This window comes from Ixodes scapularis, unplaced genomic scaffold (assembly GCF_016920785.2).
Source record: "Ixodes scapularis isolate PalLabHiFi unplaced genomic scaffold, ASM1692078v2 PGA_scaffold4__175_contigs__length_147842914, whole genome shotgun sequence".
NCBI lineage: Eukaryota > Metazoa > Arthropoda > Arachnida > Ixodida > Ixodidae > Ixodes > Ixodes scapularis.
Window position 1 is genome coordinate 20,789,927 of NW_024609879.1, and position 12,584 is coordinate 20,802,510.

The window sequence follows — 12,584 nt, forward strand, 5'->3', positions numbered from 1 at the left end:
ACCGCGGAAGTTTCCCTTTAAGGATGAACCAAGCACCAAAGTGAAGGCGATTAGAAGAAAACGGTGCAATGGAGAGCCTAATCGATACTGGCTCTAGATTAAGCTATTTAAATATTCTTAGCCGAACGTACTAGGAAGGGTCGACTGGTGCAGAAGTACAATATTATTTCGGTTTGGTTTCTTTTTTCTTTGGTTATGTTGCGGAATTATTTGAACCTTGACGAATTGAAATTTTGTGAACTGTTAATTACATTAATTTAAGCCTAAAGTACGCATTTCGCCGTGACGTGGTATCTTTGGCATTGAAAGCACTCGCAGGCACAAAAATAGTGTTTCATATATTTATTTATTTATTTGTTCAAACAGGAGGCTTCTCTTTTACCTAAGCGATTAATTCACCACAGCCGAGTCTGTGGCGCCTGATGAAGACGTGACTGTCTCCTTCGTACACTTTCCAGAAAGACAAAGCTGGAAAAGAAAAGCTATCATTTTTATGAACTGTACCAGTATTAAAACTCTATAGTCTAAAGGGTTTACGCTTAACCAAACCTGATTTGTGCAAAATGTAGGTATCATGTCTAAACTGCACGGTTTTGGTAATATGCGGAAAGATAAAAAAGTATGAACAGTAGATCGAAAATTTCTATTATATGTGCTGCACCCAATCTTCAGTTCTCTACCGCATAATAATTGCTTTCATTCTGACGACACTCCATCCCTTTTAAGGACTGACCTTTGGTATTATGCGTAACGCTGCTATTTTATGTCTACTTTTATATACTTTTTATATACTTTTTCCGAGAAAAAATCTCAGAAGAAGTTGATATGCCGGGCCATATATTCACTAGGCCGAAACTGAAAAACGTTTTTGCACTATATTCTTAATTTTCAATCTCTTTTTTTTTTCATTTCTGAAGGACAAAATAGATTTTGGGATTGGGGCGATCGTAACAGGTCACGTAAATTGTAGCTTATCTAAGCTCAGATAAATCTCGCGCAGCAGCGGAACTTTTAATATGGCTGTTTAGACCACACTAAAAGCGCACGATATTCATGAAAAAGGTTTGTTGTTTTTATTTACTTTTGTTAAAAAAAATTGAGAACTTGGTTTTTTTGACGAAAATTTGCCAGCTTTGGATGATGATAACTCGTGTAACAACTTTATGACAAATTATATGTGAACTTAATGCTTAAACTGAAACCTGATCGACAAGAGCAATATCTTTATATAAAAATATATTGACAAAGAACGCCTTTGAATAGAAGAGGAATCTTTAATACTACGAATTTCATCATAAATTTAAGAAAGAAGTCCATCATAATAATTTTGTTTTTGTTTGAAGTGCTCTCGGTATGGTCTAGATTTGAGAATATCAAATAAAATCAGATGTAATATATGGTTTGGTCAAATATACCCGTTCATCTAAAAAGGCGAAATGTTTCCAGTTCTAGTTGAAGATTGGCAGCATGGTCGTCGTTATTTTAAACCTTGTTAAAGTATTTGTTGTCTTCGATTTAACATACAATTACATTAAAACTGATGTGTTGACGTTATGTTATGTTTAGTATACGAGAGTTTTTCTACACATGTTCAATTTATGAACTTAAAAAATAAAAAAATGACAATTAAACAAATTTTTCCAATTCTCACTTCTGAATCAAACGTTTACAAACACTTCAGTTTAAAATATTTATGCGGAATAATAACAAATTGGGCGAAACACATTTTTTTTTTATGTGTCAACAGCACTAGCACGAAATGTAATATTTTCCGACTCTCGCTTCTTCACGTACACTGAGCCTTGTAAGAAGACAGGCCTGTATAACCCCACGGAAATTCTTTCTTTTTAGAGGGATAAATTAGGCGTAGATTGCGAGGAAGTACATCTAATTACATAAAATATCTAGTAACTCAAGTTCACTAAACTTGTAATATGATCGAAAGCCTTGTAGACGCGGGTTGCCGCATTACTCTTGGTGCTTAGCTACTTGTTTAACATAGCATCGATATACCCGTGCTTCTTTCAAGCTTTCATTCGTAAGTGGCATGACCGATTATTACAGCATTCTGTTCTCATTTCTTGGCGTTGAGGTAGTGGGCCATACCTGCTGTGATTGCATGCGGGGAGTGCCACGTGCGTTTCGTGGAGTGTGGAGTCCACTCAAGCATCAAGCCTCCTTGCACAACCGTATATCGACAGAAATTAAATGAACTGCACGTGCTGACAACTTCGTTCAAAGGGTCGTTCCTGAAGTCTGGAAATTTTTTCCCGAAGAGTAATACAATACATCTGGCCCACTACTGTGACGCCAAAAAAGAGCAGAAGGCTCTTATAGCTGTCAATAACACTGGGTGCGCAACTTGTGGATGAAAACTGGAAATATGAATGGTCCCTCATTTTTGTATTAAAACGATTTCCGAACCTTTAACCCATTTTAACGCCACTTTGTGATCACAATAAACGTTGTTTTGAACTTGCGTTATTAAATATTTATGTATTTATATACACAATGCTCTCTACACTTAACACCGTCTCATTAGACTGTTAAGTTTGGCGAATACTGTACATGTCCGCTGTCTCGCCGAGGGTTAAACAAGCCCAGCTTCTCACGAGGCTTAGCCTTAAGGCGAATGGCAGTTGGAGAAGTAAGAAATGGTGTGATAGGGGCCTCTCGGCGCGTCAGTAAGAATTTTTTTTTGTCATTACTCCAGCAGTATACTGGATAAGACTTTCACAACTTAATGTTCATAACCCGTTGATTTTTCGAACTGATTAATGAAAGGAAAACTCTGACCGAAAATTGATACGGAGCCCGACGTTTCAAGGCCAGTTCGGACCCTTGATCACGGGTGACCGTTTTTGTTCTTCTCGTCAACTTACAAATTGCCCAGTGTTGTTGGGTTCTTTAAAGCGGCCGTTGTTTCTGCACGTGCTTTATTGTTCGTAGCGCCTCGCCGTGACGCACCATATTTTCGAACTCAATTTATGGAACTGTTTTTACCTGCGACTTGTTTAATTGTTCTTAACAAGGTGGACGCATAGAATACAAAGCACAAAGTTAGTATTCTGTTACGCTCAATGTTTCGTAATAATATCAATTGGAAAAAAAAAACTGGAGTGGGGCGATTTTATAACATTCTTAATTATTAGTTGAATCAAAGCCAACCAACACTATGAGTAAGCGCTAGCATATTCGCCTCCAGATCGAACCTTGTCGCGACCGTGCGGCCGAAATCGGAAACATGCGAAAGCGGGGATACCGCCGTGCGTCGTCTGCTGCAGGCGCACTTTCAGAAGCATGGATCTCGACGACGCAAGCCCGTTTCCGGCTGAGCTGACCCCTCCTCATTAAACGCCAGTTTTTCTTGTCGTTTCTTCCTACTACAGGATGTGTTGTATCGTTTCACATGCGTGGAAATTCAGCGAAGGGATTATTATTAAGTCGGATGCTTCCATAATCTTAGTGTTGTAGTTTGTATATTACCGCTGGTTCCGCATATTTTTGTTATCTCGTACAAACCATAGCTTTCATAAAACATTGAATGTTAATTGGAGCTGTGGTTTTATAAAAGAAATGAATCCGGTTGATCGCTACCTCTTAGTAGACTAATCAATTGATAAATCCGTTAGTTGATTTTTCACCGCTTGCTGTATATTGCATAAAAGACGTTAAAACTACATTTTTTACTATTTTTAGTATGTTATAAATGACATATTGCATTCTCGTTTTAAACTTCACGTTGTGACTCCTACAGATGAACACAGGAAGCCTTTTAAAGTGAAGTAATTTTGTAATTATTACTTAAAGAGTATAATCACCCTCAATGACAATACAAGCATGCTGAAGTGGTTTAACGTGCAAGCTTGTGTCCTAAAAGAAATAAAGAATTCAGAAATATTCGAACATGCATTCTTTTCACTTCTTTCTGGCTTTTTACAGTGAAAAATTCTAATTAAACATAAAAAAATGCCAATTAAGCATCACTCGAATAATCTGAAGTTTAATCGATGAGCTGTCCAGTCCCGATATACGTTAGGTGAGGGCGGAGGGTGATCGGAAAGTATCGTGAAGGTCGCTAGCCCTCATCAGTAAAAGATTGTCGCTGCGGCCGATGCCGTGTGTGTCGTGGTGCGAGTCGTTTGTTGAAGTTGCAGAGTCTACTATGTTTGAATAGAAGATTATTTAGGCAGAAATTTATAAGATTAGCCTTTTGACATCCGCTGCCCTCATCGAGAAAATTGAAACGGGTGCACCCAAACTACCGAAAAAAGCATCTAATAACACGACGCTACTGCTTTGCTCGGTTACACCAGTTTGTTACGCTCGCGGTGGATATATTAGAATAGTTTGTTTCCCTTGATTCAGTTGTCCTGCCAACGAACAGTTTCCGGATTGTAACTAGAAGAGACACTCTCTCATCATCGAAACGTAGTAGAATTGTTCTGACTCCGAAAATCTTATCACGCCACGGCATAGTAAAGAGAAACATTGGCTGCAGCGGAACTTAATAGCACGCTAGTTTCTTATGCAGCACTAACTTCTCTTTGTGCTAAATATTTATATAACTGCAAAAGCTAAAAGTAAAAAAAAAAGAAAATGATAGAACCTGCGATGTCACCCATAGCCCACAGTACCCGTATTATGTTATCTGGGTTGGAATTCATTGTTTTCTTAAATTCCCACGCTGGTGAACTAATACATCTAGCTTGAAAGAAGCAAACATATAAGATAAATAGTGCAGTTCACACGGAGGCCGGCATCCGTCGTGGTGGTCCATGCTTCCCAAAGTCTGCCTAGAGCACACGACGGATCCACACAAACGAATATTTAAAGTTTAGGCCGTACGCTGGTAACACGATTTGATCTTCCCTGAATTACCGAATGATACCGCACAATTGTCCGCTTAAATTGTTTTCCCATCGGTACTGTGCGACAAAATAAACGCAGGAATCTGCACCGTCTCGCGCGCGAACGTGGAGAGCCTATGGGGCGGCCATGATCATCCCCTCTATCATCATCATCCGGGGATGGTGATGATAACTGCGCTATCATCATCATCCCTGCTTGGATGATGATGATAGCGCAGCAGTAGCGCAACCTCACGGTTTATCTCGCGTTCAATAACCAACATTCTGGCAGAAATAAATGGCTGCAACCTAGTTTTGCATCTTAATAGATAACTCCAAATGTGTTGTATTTTCCAATGTTGGGATTTATAAATCCAAACCATATATTAAATCAGACTTTTCGATGTTTTAAAGTTTAGACCATTTCGAAATCTATTAAAACTTATAACGAAAAAACAATTAACACGACTTTTATGAAGAAAATTGATGTTAAAATTTGAACTTTCAGAGTTTCCTTTTGTATTCAAAGGCGTTTTTCGATAAGATAAAATTTAGTCTATAACGATACAGTCATGTTCTATTAATATAGCCCCGTTAATATGGACACCCTGCAATGTGGACGACATATTTTGCAACCGATGGGTTGCCCTGCAATCTTACCCCGTTAAAATAGAAGCCCGCAGTATGGAATATGAACGGCAACATTGGGAACGAACTGGGAAAATACATGTGTTTTTGTGTCGTTATTATGAACTCCAGTTTTCTGAAAGAGGCTCCAAAACGTAAAAAAGAACACATACGAATTGATGAGGTCACAGTGCACACCCCGTTTTTGCTTGGCAAACTTGAGATAAGACCTTCACCCCTTAAAAAAACCCACATATCGTAAATTGTTTGCTATATAAAAAGTAAATGTGCCTGCGCTTGCTAAACATTATTTGTAAGAAAGGGTAAAAGCACAGGCGAGCTGGTGAAGAACTTCCATCGTAAACCGGAGACACGGAAAAATAAAAAAACGGACAAAACAACAACAAGTCTCAAACACAGCTTCTAGTTTATTTGAACACCTCCGCTCTTATATATACACAACAACCCTCCTCTCCAAAGGTCGACACACCTCCTCTCCACTCCATCAACGACATCTCAAACTGAACCAATGACACATGCTACCTCCCTTCCTTTCATACCAACCAAAAACTGACCCCTTTCCAATCCATGAAACAGGCACTCAAACCCTGCTAACAATGAAAACACCCCCCCCCCAAAAAAAAAAAAAAAAAAAAAAGAAAAAAAAAGATAGATTTCTTTGGACCCGACCAGCCACAACTGATAACAGGCCTATCGAACAGACACGGTGTTAACATTCAAACACCCCTCAAAAAAAAAATTAGAGACATAGAGAGCGTTTCAGTTCACTTCCGAAACCCAAGGACGGTGTGCTGACACAATTGGAGCGTGGCAATTGTGTCAGCACACCGTCCTTGGGTTTCGGAAGTGAACTGAAACGCTCTCTATGTCTCTAATTTTTTTTTTTTTGAGGGGTGTTTGAATGTTAACACCGTGTCTGTTCGATAGGCCTGTTATCAGTTGTGGCTGGTCGGGTCCAAAGAAATCTATCTTTTTTTTTCTTTTTTTTTTTTTTTTGGGGGGGGGGGGGGTGTTTTCATTGTTAGCAGGGTTTGAGTGCCTGTTTCATGGATTGGAAAGGGGTCAGTTTTTGGTTGGTATGAAAGGAAGGGAGGTACCATGTGTCATTGGTTCAGTTTGAGATGTCGTTGATGGAGTGGAGAGGAGGTGTGTCGACCTTTGGAGAGGAGGGTTGTTGTGTATATATAAGAGCGGAGGTGTTCAAATAAACTAGAAGCTGTGTTTGAGACTTGTTGTTGTTTTGTCCGTTTTTTTTATTTTTCCGTGTCTCCGGTTTACGATGGAAGGACATTATTTGTGTTTTTTACCTTGATTCGTTATATGAACAATTCATATTATGAACAAATCTTCTGAGGAAAGTAGGCGTCAATATTAACGAGACAAGACTGTATTGTACATGTTGCAGATGTGCTCTTTAGGCTTTCATTTGATATTTACTTTATTTCATAAATTTTAGGTTACAAAAGCTATCATTTCTGAACCTGGTAAATTATAGTAGAAGATGCCTGGTTTTCGATTTTTTTACAAAAATAATTGATAACAACTATTTTTGCTCTGAACATCTCCCGCTTTTAATGCAGTTTAAAAAGCAATGTAAAAGCTTTCTTGTTGTGCGCAAGCCATCTGAATTTGGCGGAGCTCCCATATATGTGAGTTGAGATCCAAAAATCCGCCGTTTGTCTTTTTTAAGTGAAAAACTTGAGAACTAAAACAATGCTATAAAACGCCTTTCAATTTTGTACTAGTAAAAAAGTTTCAAAGAATTTCAATTTTTTTGGAGCACATTCTTGAGACACGACTCTTTTTTCTGCACGATTTGAAAATAAATCGTCTTGTTAGAAAAGTTGTCATCATCCATATCTCGTAAATTATCGCCAAAAGGGACCAGGTTCTGATTTTGTTTTAGAAAAAAAAAATTCTATGAACATCTTGCTCGTTTAATGTAGAATAGAAAGCCACTTAAAAGAGTTATTGGTTGTGCGGAAGGTATATGGCCCTGAAGAAGCTTCAAAATATGCAATCCAGCTGTGACGATCGACAAACTCCCAGAATCCGTCTTTGGTTCTTTAGAAAAAAAACAAAAAACTCGAAAACTAAAATAATAACGCAAAAACGGCTTTCGGTTTTGTCCTAGTGATGAATTTCCATAGCACATCTATTTTTATTTTGCAAAATTTGTTGAGGGGCGACATTTTCTTTCTGCACGATGCGAAATGAAATCACACAGATAAGAGATGGGCTACGACCGGCTGGACTTCAAAAACAAACAGCAAGCATAACAATCGGCCCTGGAAGGTGGGAAATATTTTAGTAGAAAGTTTTATAGGATGGTAATAGAGGAGAAACGACCTGCATCAATTTCAGACACGTCTTTTAAATCGCGTACAATATGGAGAAAATAAAGATACGGTAAATTCTTGCATCAATCCGGTCACGTAAACTTAACTACAAAAACATTACCAAGATGCAGTGCCCACATCTTCGTAACAAATGCCAATTAAAGCATTGGTTTTCTTTAAAAATCGTATCTGTTCTTATCTAAAATTTCAAAACAGCCAGTATTTGTGTGTACATTTATACAGCCGGAAGTCACTCATTCCTAATGGGCGTCTGGTGTCTCAGCTGTTAATGAGAAATTTATTCCCAACAAAACTACCACTAGTCTGGTTTTTAGCGTGCACCAGAAATAAAATATTTTTTTCGGCGGTACCAGCCTTCAAGTTACAGGCTAGGATGGGATAAGAAAGTAATGCATGCAACTTAAATATTATTAATATTTTAAAGAAATATGAGCTCTTGTACTAGAGCCAGATCATGGATTGTTTGATTCTTTTGTAATACCTTGAAACATGTCATCATGTGCCGCGCTAACAAGAAATCATTTATGTGTTTATTTATTTAACTTGTTTCGTGTTCCCAAATAGCCCGTTGGTATACACAAGGGGGCACCTATTGACAGGTTAATACATTGTGGCATGAATTTAAAACACAAAATGGCAAGCACAGATGTAACACAAAACATGAGTAAACAGAGTGGTATATAAGAACAATCATGATAAAACTTAATCAAATTTGAATTTAGAACACCAAGAAAATATGGTGTCTGATATTGCAGAAAGGAACTGCACAAAAGATAGTTCATAAAACAGTATTAATATAAAAATTGAAATACATTAAAAAGCATTGAAATGAGTCACAAATTTATAATTACAGACCTGGCATTTATCACTCTTTGTGCCATCGGGGGCAAGAATAATAGGCATGTTGGTTGTGCCCATTTCACAGCAAGCGATTGAGCACTCAACCACGTACGCTTCATTGCTCTTTGTGCCAGGTTTCTGAAAACAAAAACACCTTATATAGCACAAATTATGTACACTGCGTGACACATTGAACGTGAATTTGATATGGGCTAGAACTTACAAAAATAAAAAAATTTCGTACGTGGGCTTGTGTCACTAATTAGCACTTTCCGTTATAGCAGAGTTTTTATGATTGTATTGGAATTTGAAAAGATCAAGGGGAAAAATTCACAATTCTTTGGCTCGTGATATGTGCAATTTCGAAGAATACTAACTGCAGGTACAAAAAAAAAAAACACGTAATGTAAAATAAAATGACTCGAAAAGCAGTTTTTCGATAACATCATCAGAAACTTTCCTCGCGTGTTCCCGAAAGAGATGTAAACCGTCCCGTTTAAAACGCGATTTTCTGTATATATTTAATAAAATATCCTTCATAGATACAGAAAAGCAGGCGTGAAACTTCGCAATTACAAAAAAAAAAAAAAAAAAAAAAAATTCATTCATTCATTTTGGAACTAGAGGCAAACCAATCACATACGTGAAACTTTCAATATATGTGATTTTCTATGAGTTAACGATTCGAGACATAATTTCCGAGCTGCCGAACGGTAGTGAACATAATCAAAATAATTTGGGTTATAGTTCCGCGGTAACCACGCGAGTCCGTGCAATACTACCTAAAAATAAAGCGTGTGCATTTTCTCCTCACGAGTTGTATCTTGCGAATGATCCTCTCGTGTAGATCCACGCAGTGCCGCCGAGCTCACGTCCGCGTCGTCATGACAACGTCCTCGGCCCATTTGCAGCCTTCTACCGCAGGGCGGCGCAAAAATACACGCGCAATACGGTACGCGATGCGTACGTTCTCGTGTATACCGGTTTAAAGTTCTTACTTTCACGTTCTTTACCTTGAATTATTAAATTCCGTTAATGCTTCTTAAAGGAGCAATGCAACAATTTTTGTACTTTTGCGCCAATACCGCTTAGAACAGATCCCTGACGTTAATGACCTATGAAACACGCGTTCGTTTTTCACTTCACGCAATAGAAGTCCCAGAAAAAAATTAAAGAAAAACGAGCAGCGTTTACCCCCTCAACTCGCAGCCAGAACAAGCGGCCACGTGATCTGGAGCCGATTATATGCCGCCAGTGTTGATCATAGCCACGCGCTGGGGTTGGCAAAGCGCAGGACACGCGCTGAGTTCCAGACATTGTTATGGTTCGGCTGTTGTCGTCATTGCAGCGATTGGACACAGGACACTACCCGAATGCTTCTCGAGCTATAGATTATCACGAGCCCAAATCGAGTGCCCACGCAGGGCTCGGGTCCAATCTATGAACCGCATTCAAATATCGTCACTTGGGTGTTCTGCGATCCCCACGTTACGTCATCAAATTTTGCAAAGGAGAGATTGAACGAAAATAACTGCTTTTGTTCTTGAAATTTCACCGCAACAATGGAGTTTCTTGGCCAGTGGCGTTGCGTGCGAGTATCCTTGAGTCCCACTAGTGCCAGTAAGCTCGTGTATAGTGAAAAACATTCCAACTGAATACCGTTGCACAGCTCCTTTAAACGTGTTAGCTATGTCATGCCTTATGAACCGATGACTAAAGGAAAGCATCCCGTTCTCTCATCGTAGAGGTTGTGGGAACCACGTGTTCCCCGCATCCCTATCTAGGCCTAGCTCAGGCAGGCCGTGGGACGTCGCCACGTGGGGGCGCGTCCCGGATGCGAGGGCGAAGCCGTATTCCCTGGTGGGCGGCTTTCCCTCGCCCTTCTCGGGTGATTTGCCTAAGGCACACCCCTCGGGATCATGACTTGGACGCGTCCGCCCCTCCGGGGGGCCACCTACATCCGATCCACCCCGGGCGCGTCCATTCCCGCAGGCTATATAAGACGGCCCTAACGCAACGGGCGGGACTCTCGCTGGGGGAGGCTCTGCTCGACGGAGCCTTCATATCCTTATCCAATCCTCCCCTCCGTGATACTGTCAATAGCGGCAGCGCGGATTGCGACTGGCGATCCTGTCAAAAGAGACAGCGCCGTCATCTCCAACATTGTTGGCCCTCGGGCAAGCCTGTGGCATCTAAGTCAAATAAACACGTCTTTATCCGGACCCAAGGAACCTTCTGTGTTTCTAAGTGGTACCCCCATAAAAGGGGAAACCCACAAGGTTAAAGAGAACCCTAAAGGAGGCCTTCAATGTCTCGTGATTGTAGCATAATATTCGCAACTCCAACGCCCTATAGGTGGCGGGGCGGTAGTTCCAAGATGGCGGAAGAGACGGGGATAGATTCTCCAGGATATCCCGTGCGCCTGCTCGCGCTGACGCTGTTCAGCGCGCTAAAAATGCTTTATTTGTCCACAAATGCGAAGCGGTTAGGGAGGGATCATATTACAGGTGACGAAGATGCTAATGCACGTTAGGAAAACGAGCATGTTAAAAATTGCAGAAACCTCAAATTGCGAAGCTTTGTGGTGAGCGAGCGTGTTTTAGTCACCGGCCACGTTACTGTTTGTGGCAGAATATTTTTGAGGGTGATGAAGATATGTTTGCGCTTTGTCTGGCCATTATAGTGCTCTAAAAGGTGAGCCGCGAACGGTGACCGTCAAGGTTCGGAAGAGCAGCGTTCACTGCATTGGTGTCTTCGCGTCACAGCCTCACAACTCGCTGCTCACCGTCTCGGTTTTAGTGTATTGCAACACATAATCAAACTGCTCTATGGTTATTGATAGAAAGTTTGTTACCGCAGGGCTATAGCCTGCGGTAACAAAATGGTACACCGCACGGTACACCGTGCGGTGTATACCATTACAACCGCAAGCTCGCGCTGCGCCTTTGAGACACTATTTTCAGTGCGCTCCAGGAGCATTGTCGTGCTCATCACTCTAAAAAAATTATGTTGTAGTTTTTACACCCCTTGTCACATATTCGACACCTCAAAACTTCAGGTCGCCGTGCAGCCCTGTGACGTCAAACTGACGGCCCCAACTTTTACGAGAGGCTTGACGACGGCGCAATATAAGACATTAAACAGCTAAAGTACGCATCAAAAAGTACCGAAAAAAAACAACAACAACAAAAAGAAACACCGAATTCTGCAGTAGGGCAAAAAAAAAAAACGATTACTTTTTTTTTTTTGCGGTCATTTACATTTACTTAATAATAAGTTGCACAACTCGGCTTTCAAGCCGCTCGTGAAAGTTGGTAGCGCCGGTTGAACGTGATCAGTGCGCTGTACGTCCAACTGAAGTTTAGGGGTGTCGTACGCTATGCGAATACTGCCTATTAACATAATCGGCGTGTTTAGGGGTTTTATTTATTGCTCTATTACAAATAAATATTTTAATTTACCGTACATTTTTTGTACCGTGTTATTGGCAACATTGCGGTCCCTCTGGCCAAAACTGAGCATTCTAAGCTCTCGTCACGAACGGCTGGCTAACACAGACGCGCTTAAAATGCTTCGAGCATTTCTTTATTTGCTTTGTAATTACCTGAAAGCAAGTACGGGTATTCTGCCTTTTTAAAGCGCTTGGAATAAATAGTCATGTTCCTTGTAACGGCCTTAAAACACGAACCCATTCCCGATTTGTGTTGCTCGACATACCGTTGCGCGACGAGTTTTCTCCTACGGCAAAGAATAGACTTTTCGTAGGCCGTACTATAGAGTTGTTCATTATTAGCGGGAGCGTCTTCCATCACGTTGAGCACAGATTGAGCTGGCGGCCATGCACAAGACCAGAAATCCGCAGCGTATGCGATACACGAAAAGTCCC

The 12,584-nt window shown here is 40.5% G+C and overlaps 1 pseudogene; it reads right to left on the reverse strand.

Annotated features, from left to right (window-relative positions):
• Positions 1 to 395: 395 nt before the first annotated feature.
• LOC121832929 overlaps positions 396 to 12,584 on the reverse strand; it is a 44,152-nt pseudogene continuing 31,963 nt past the window's right edge.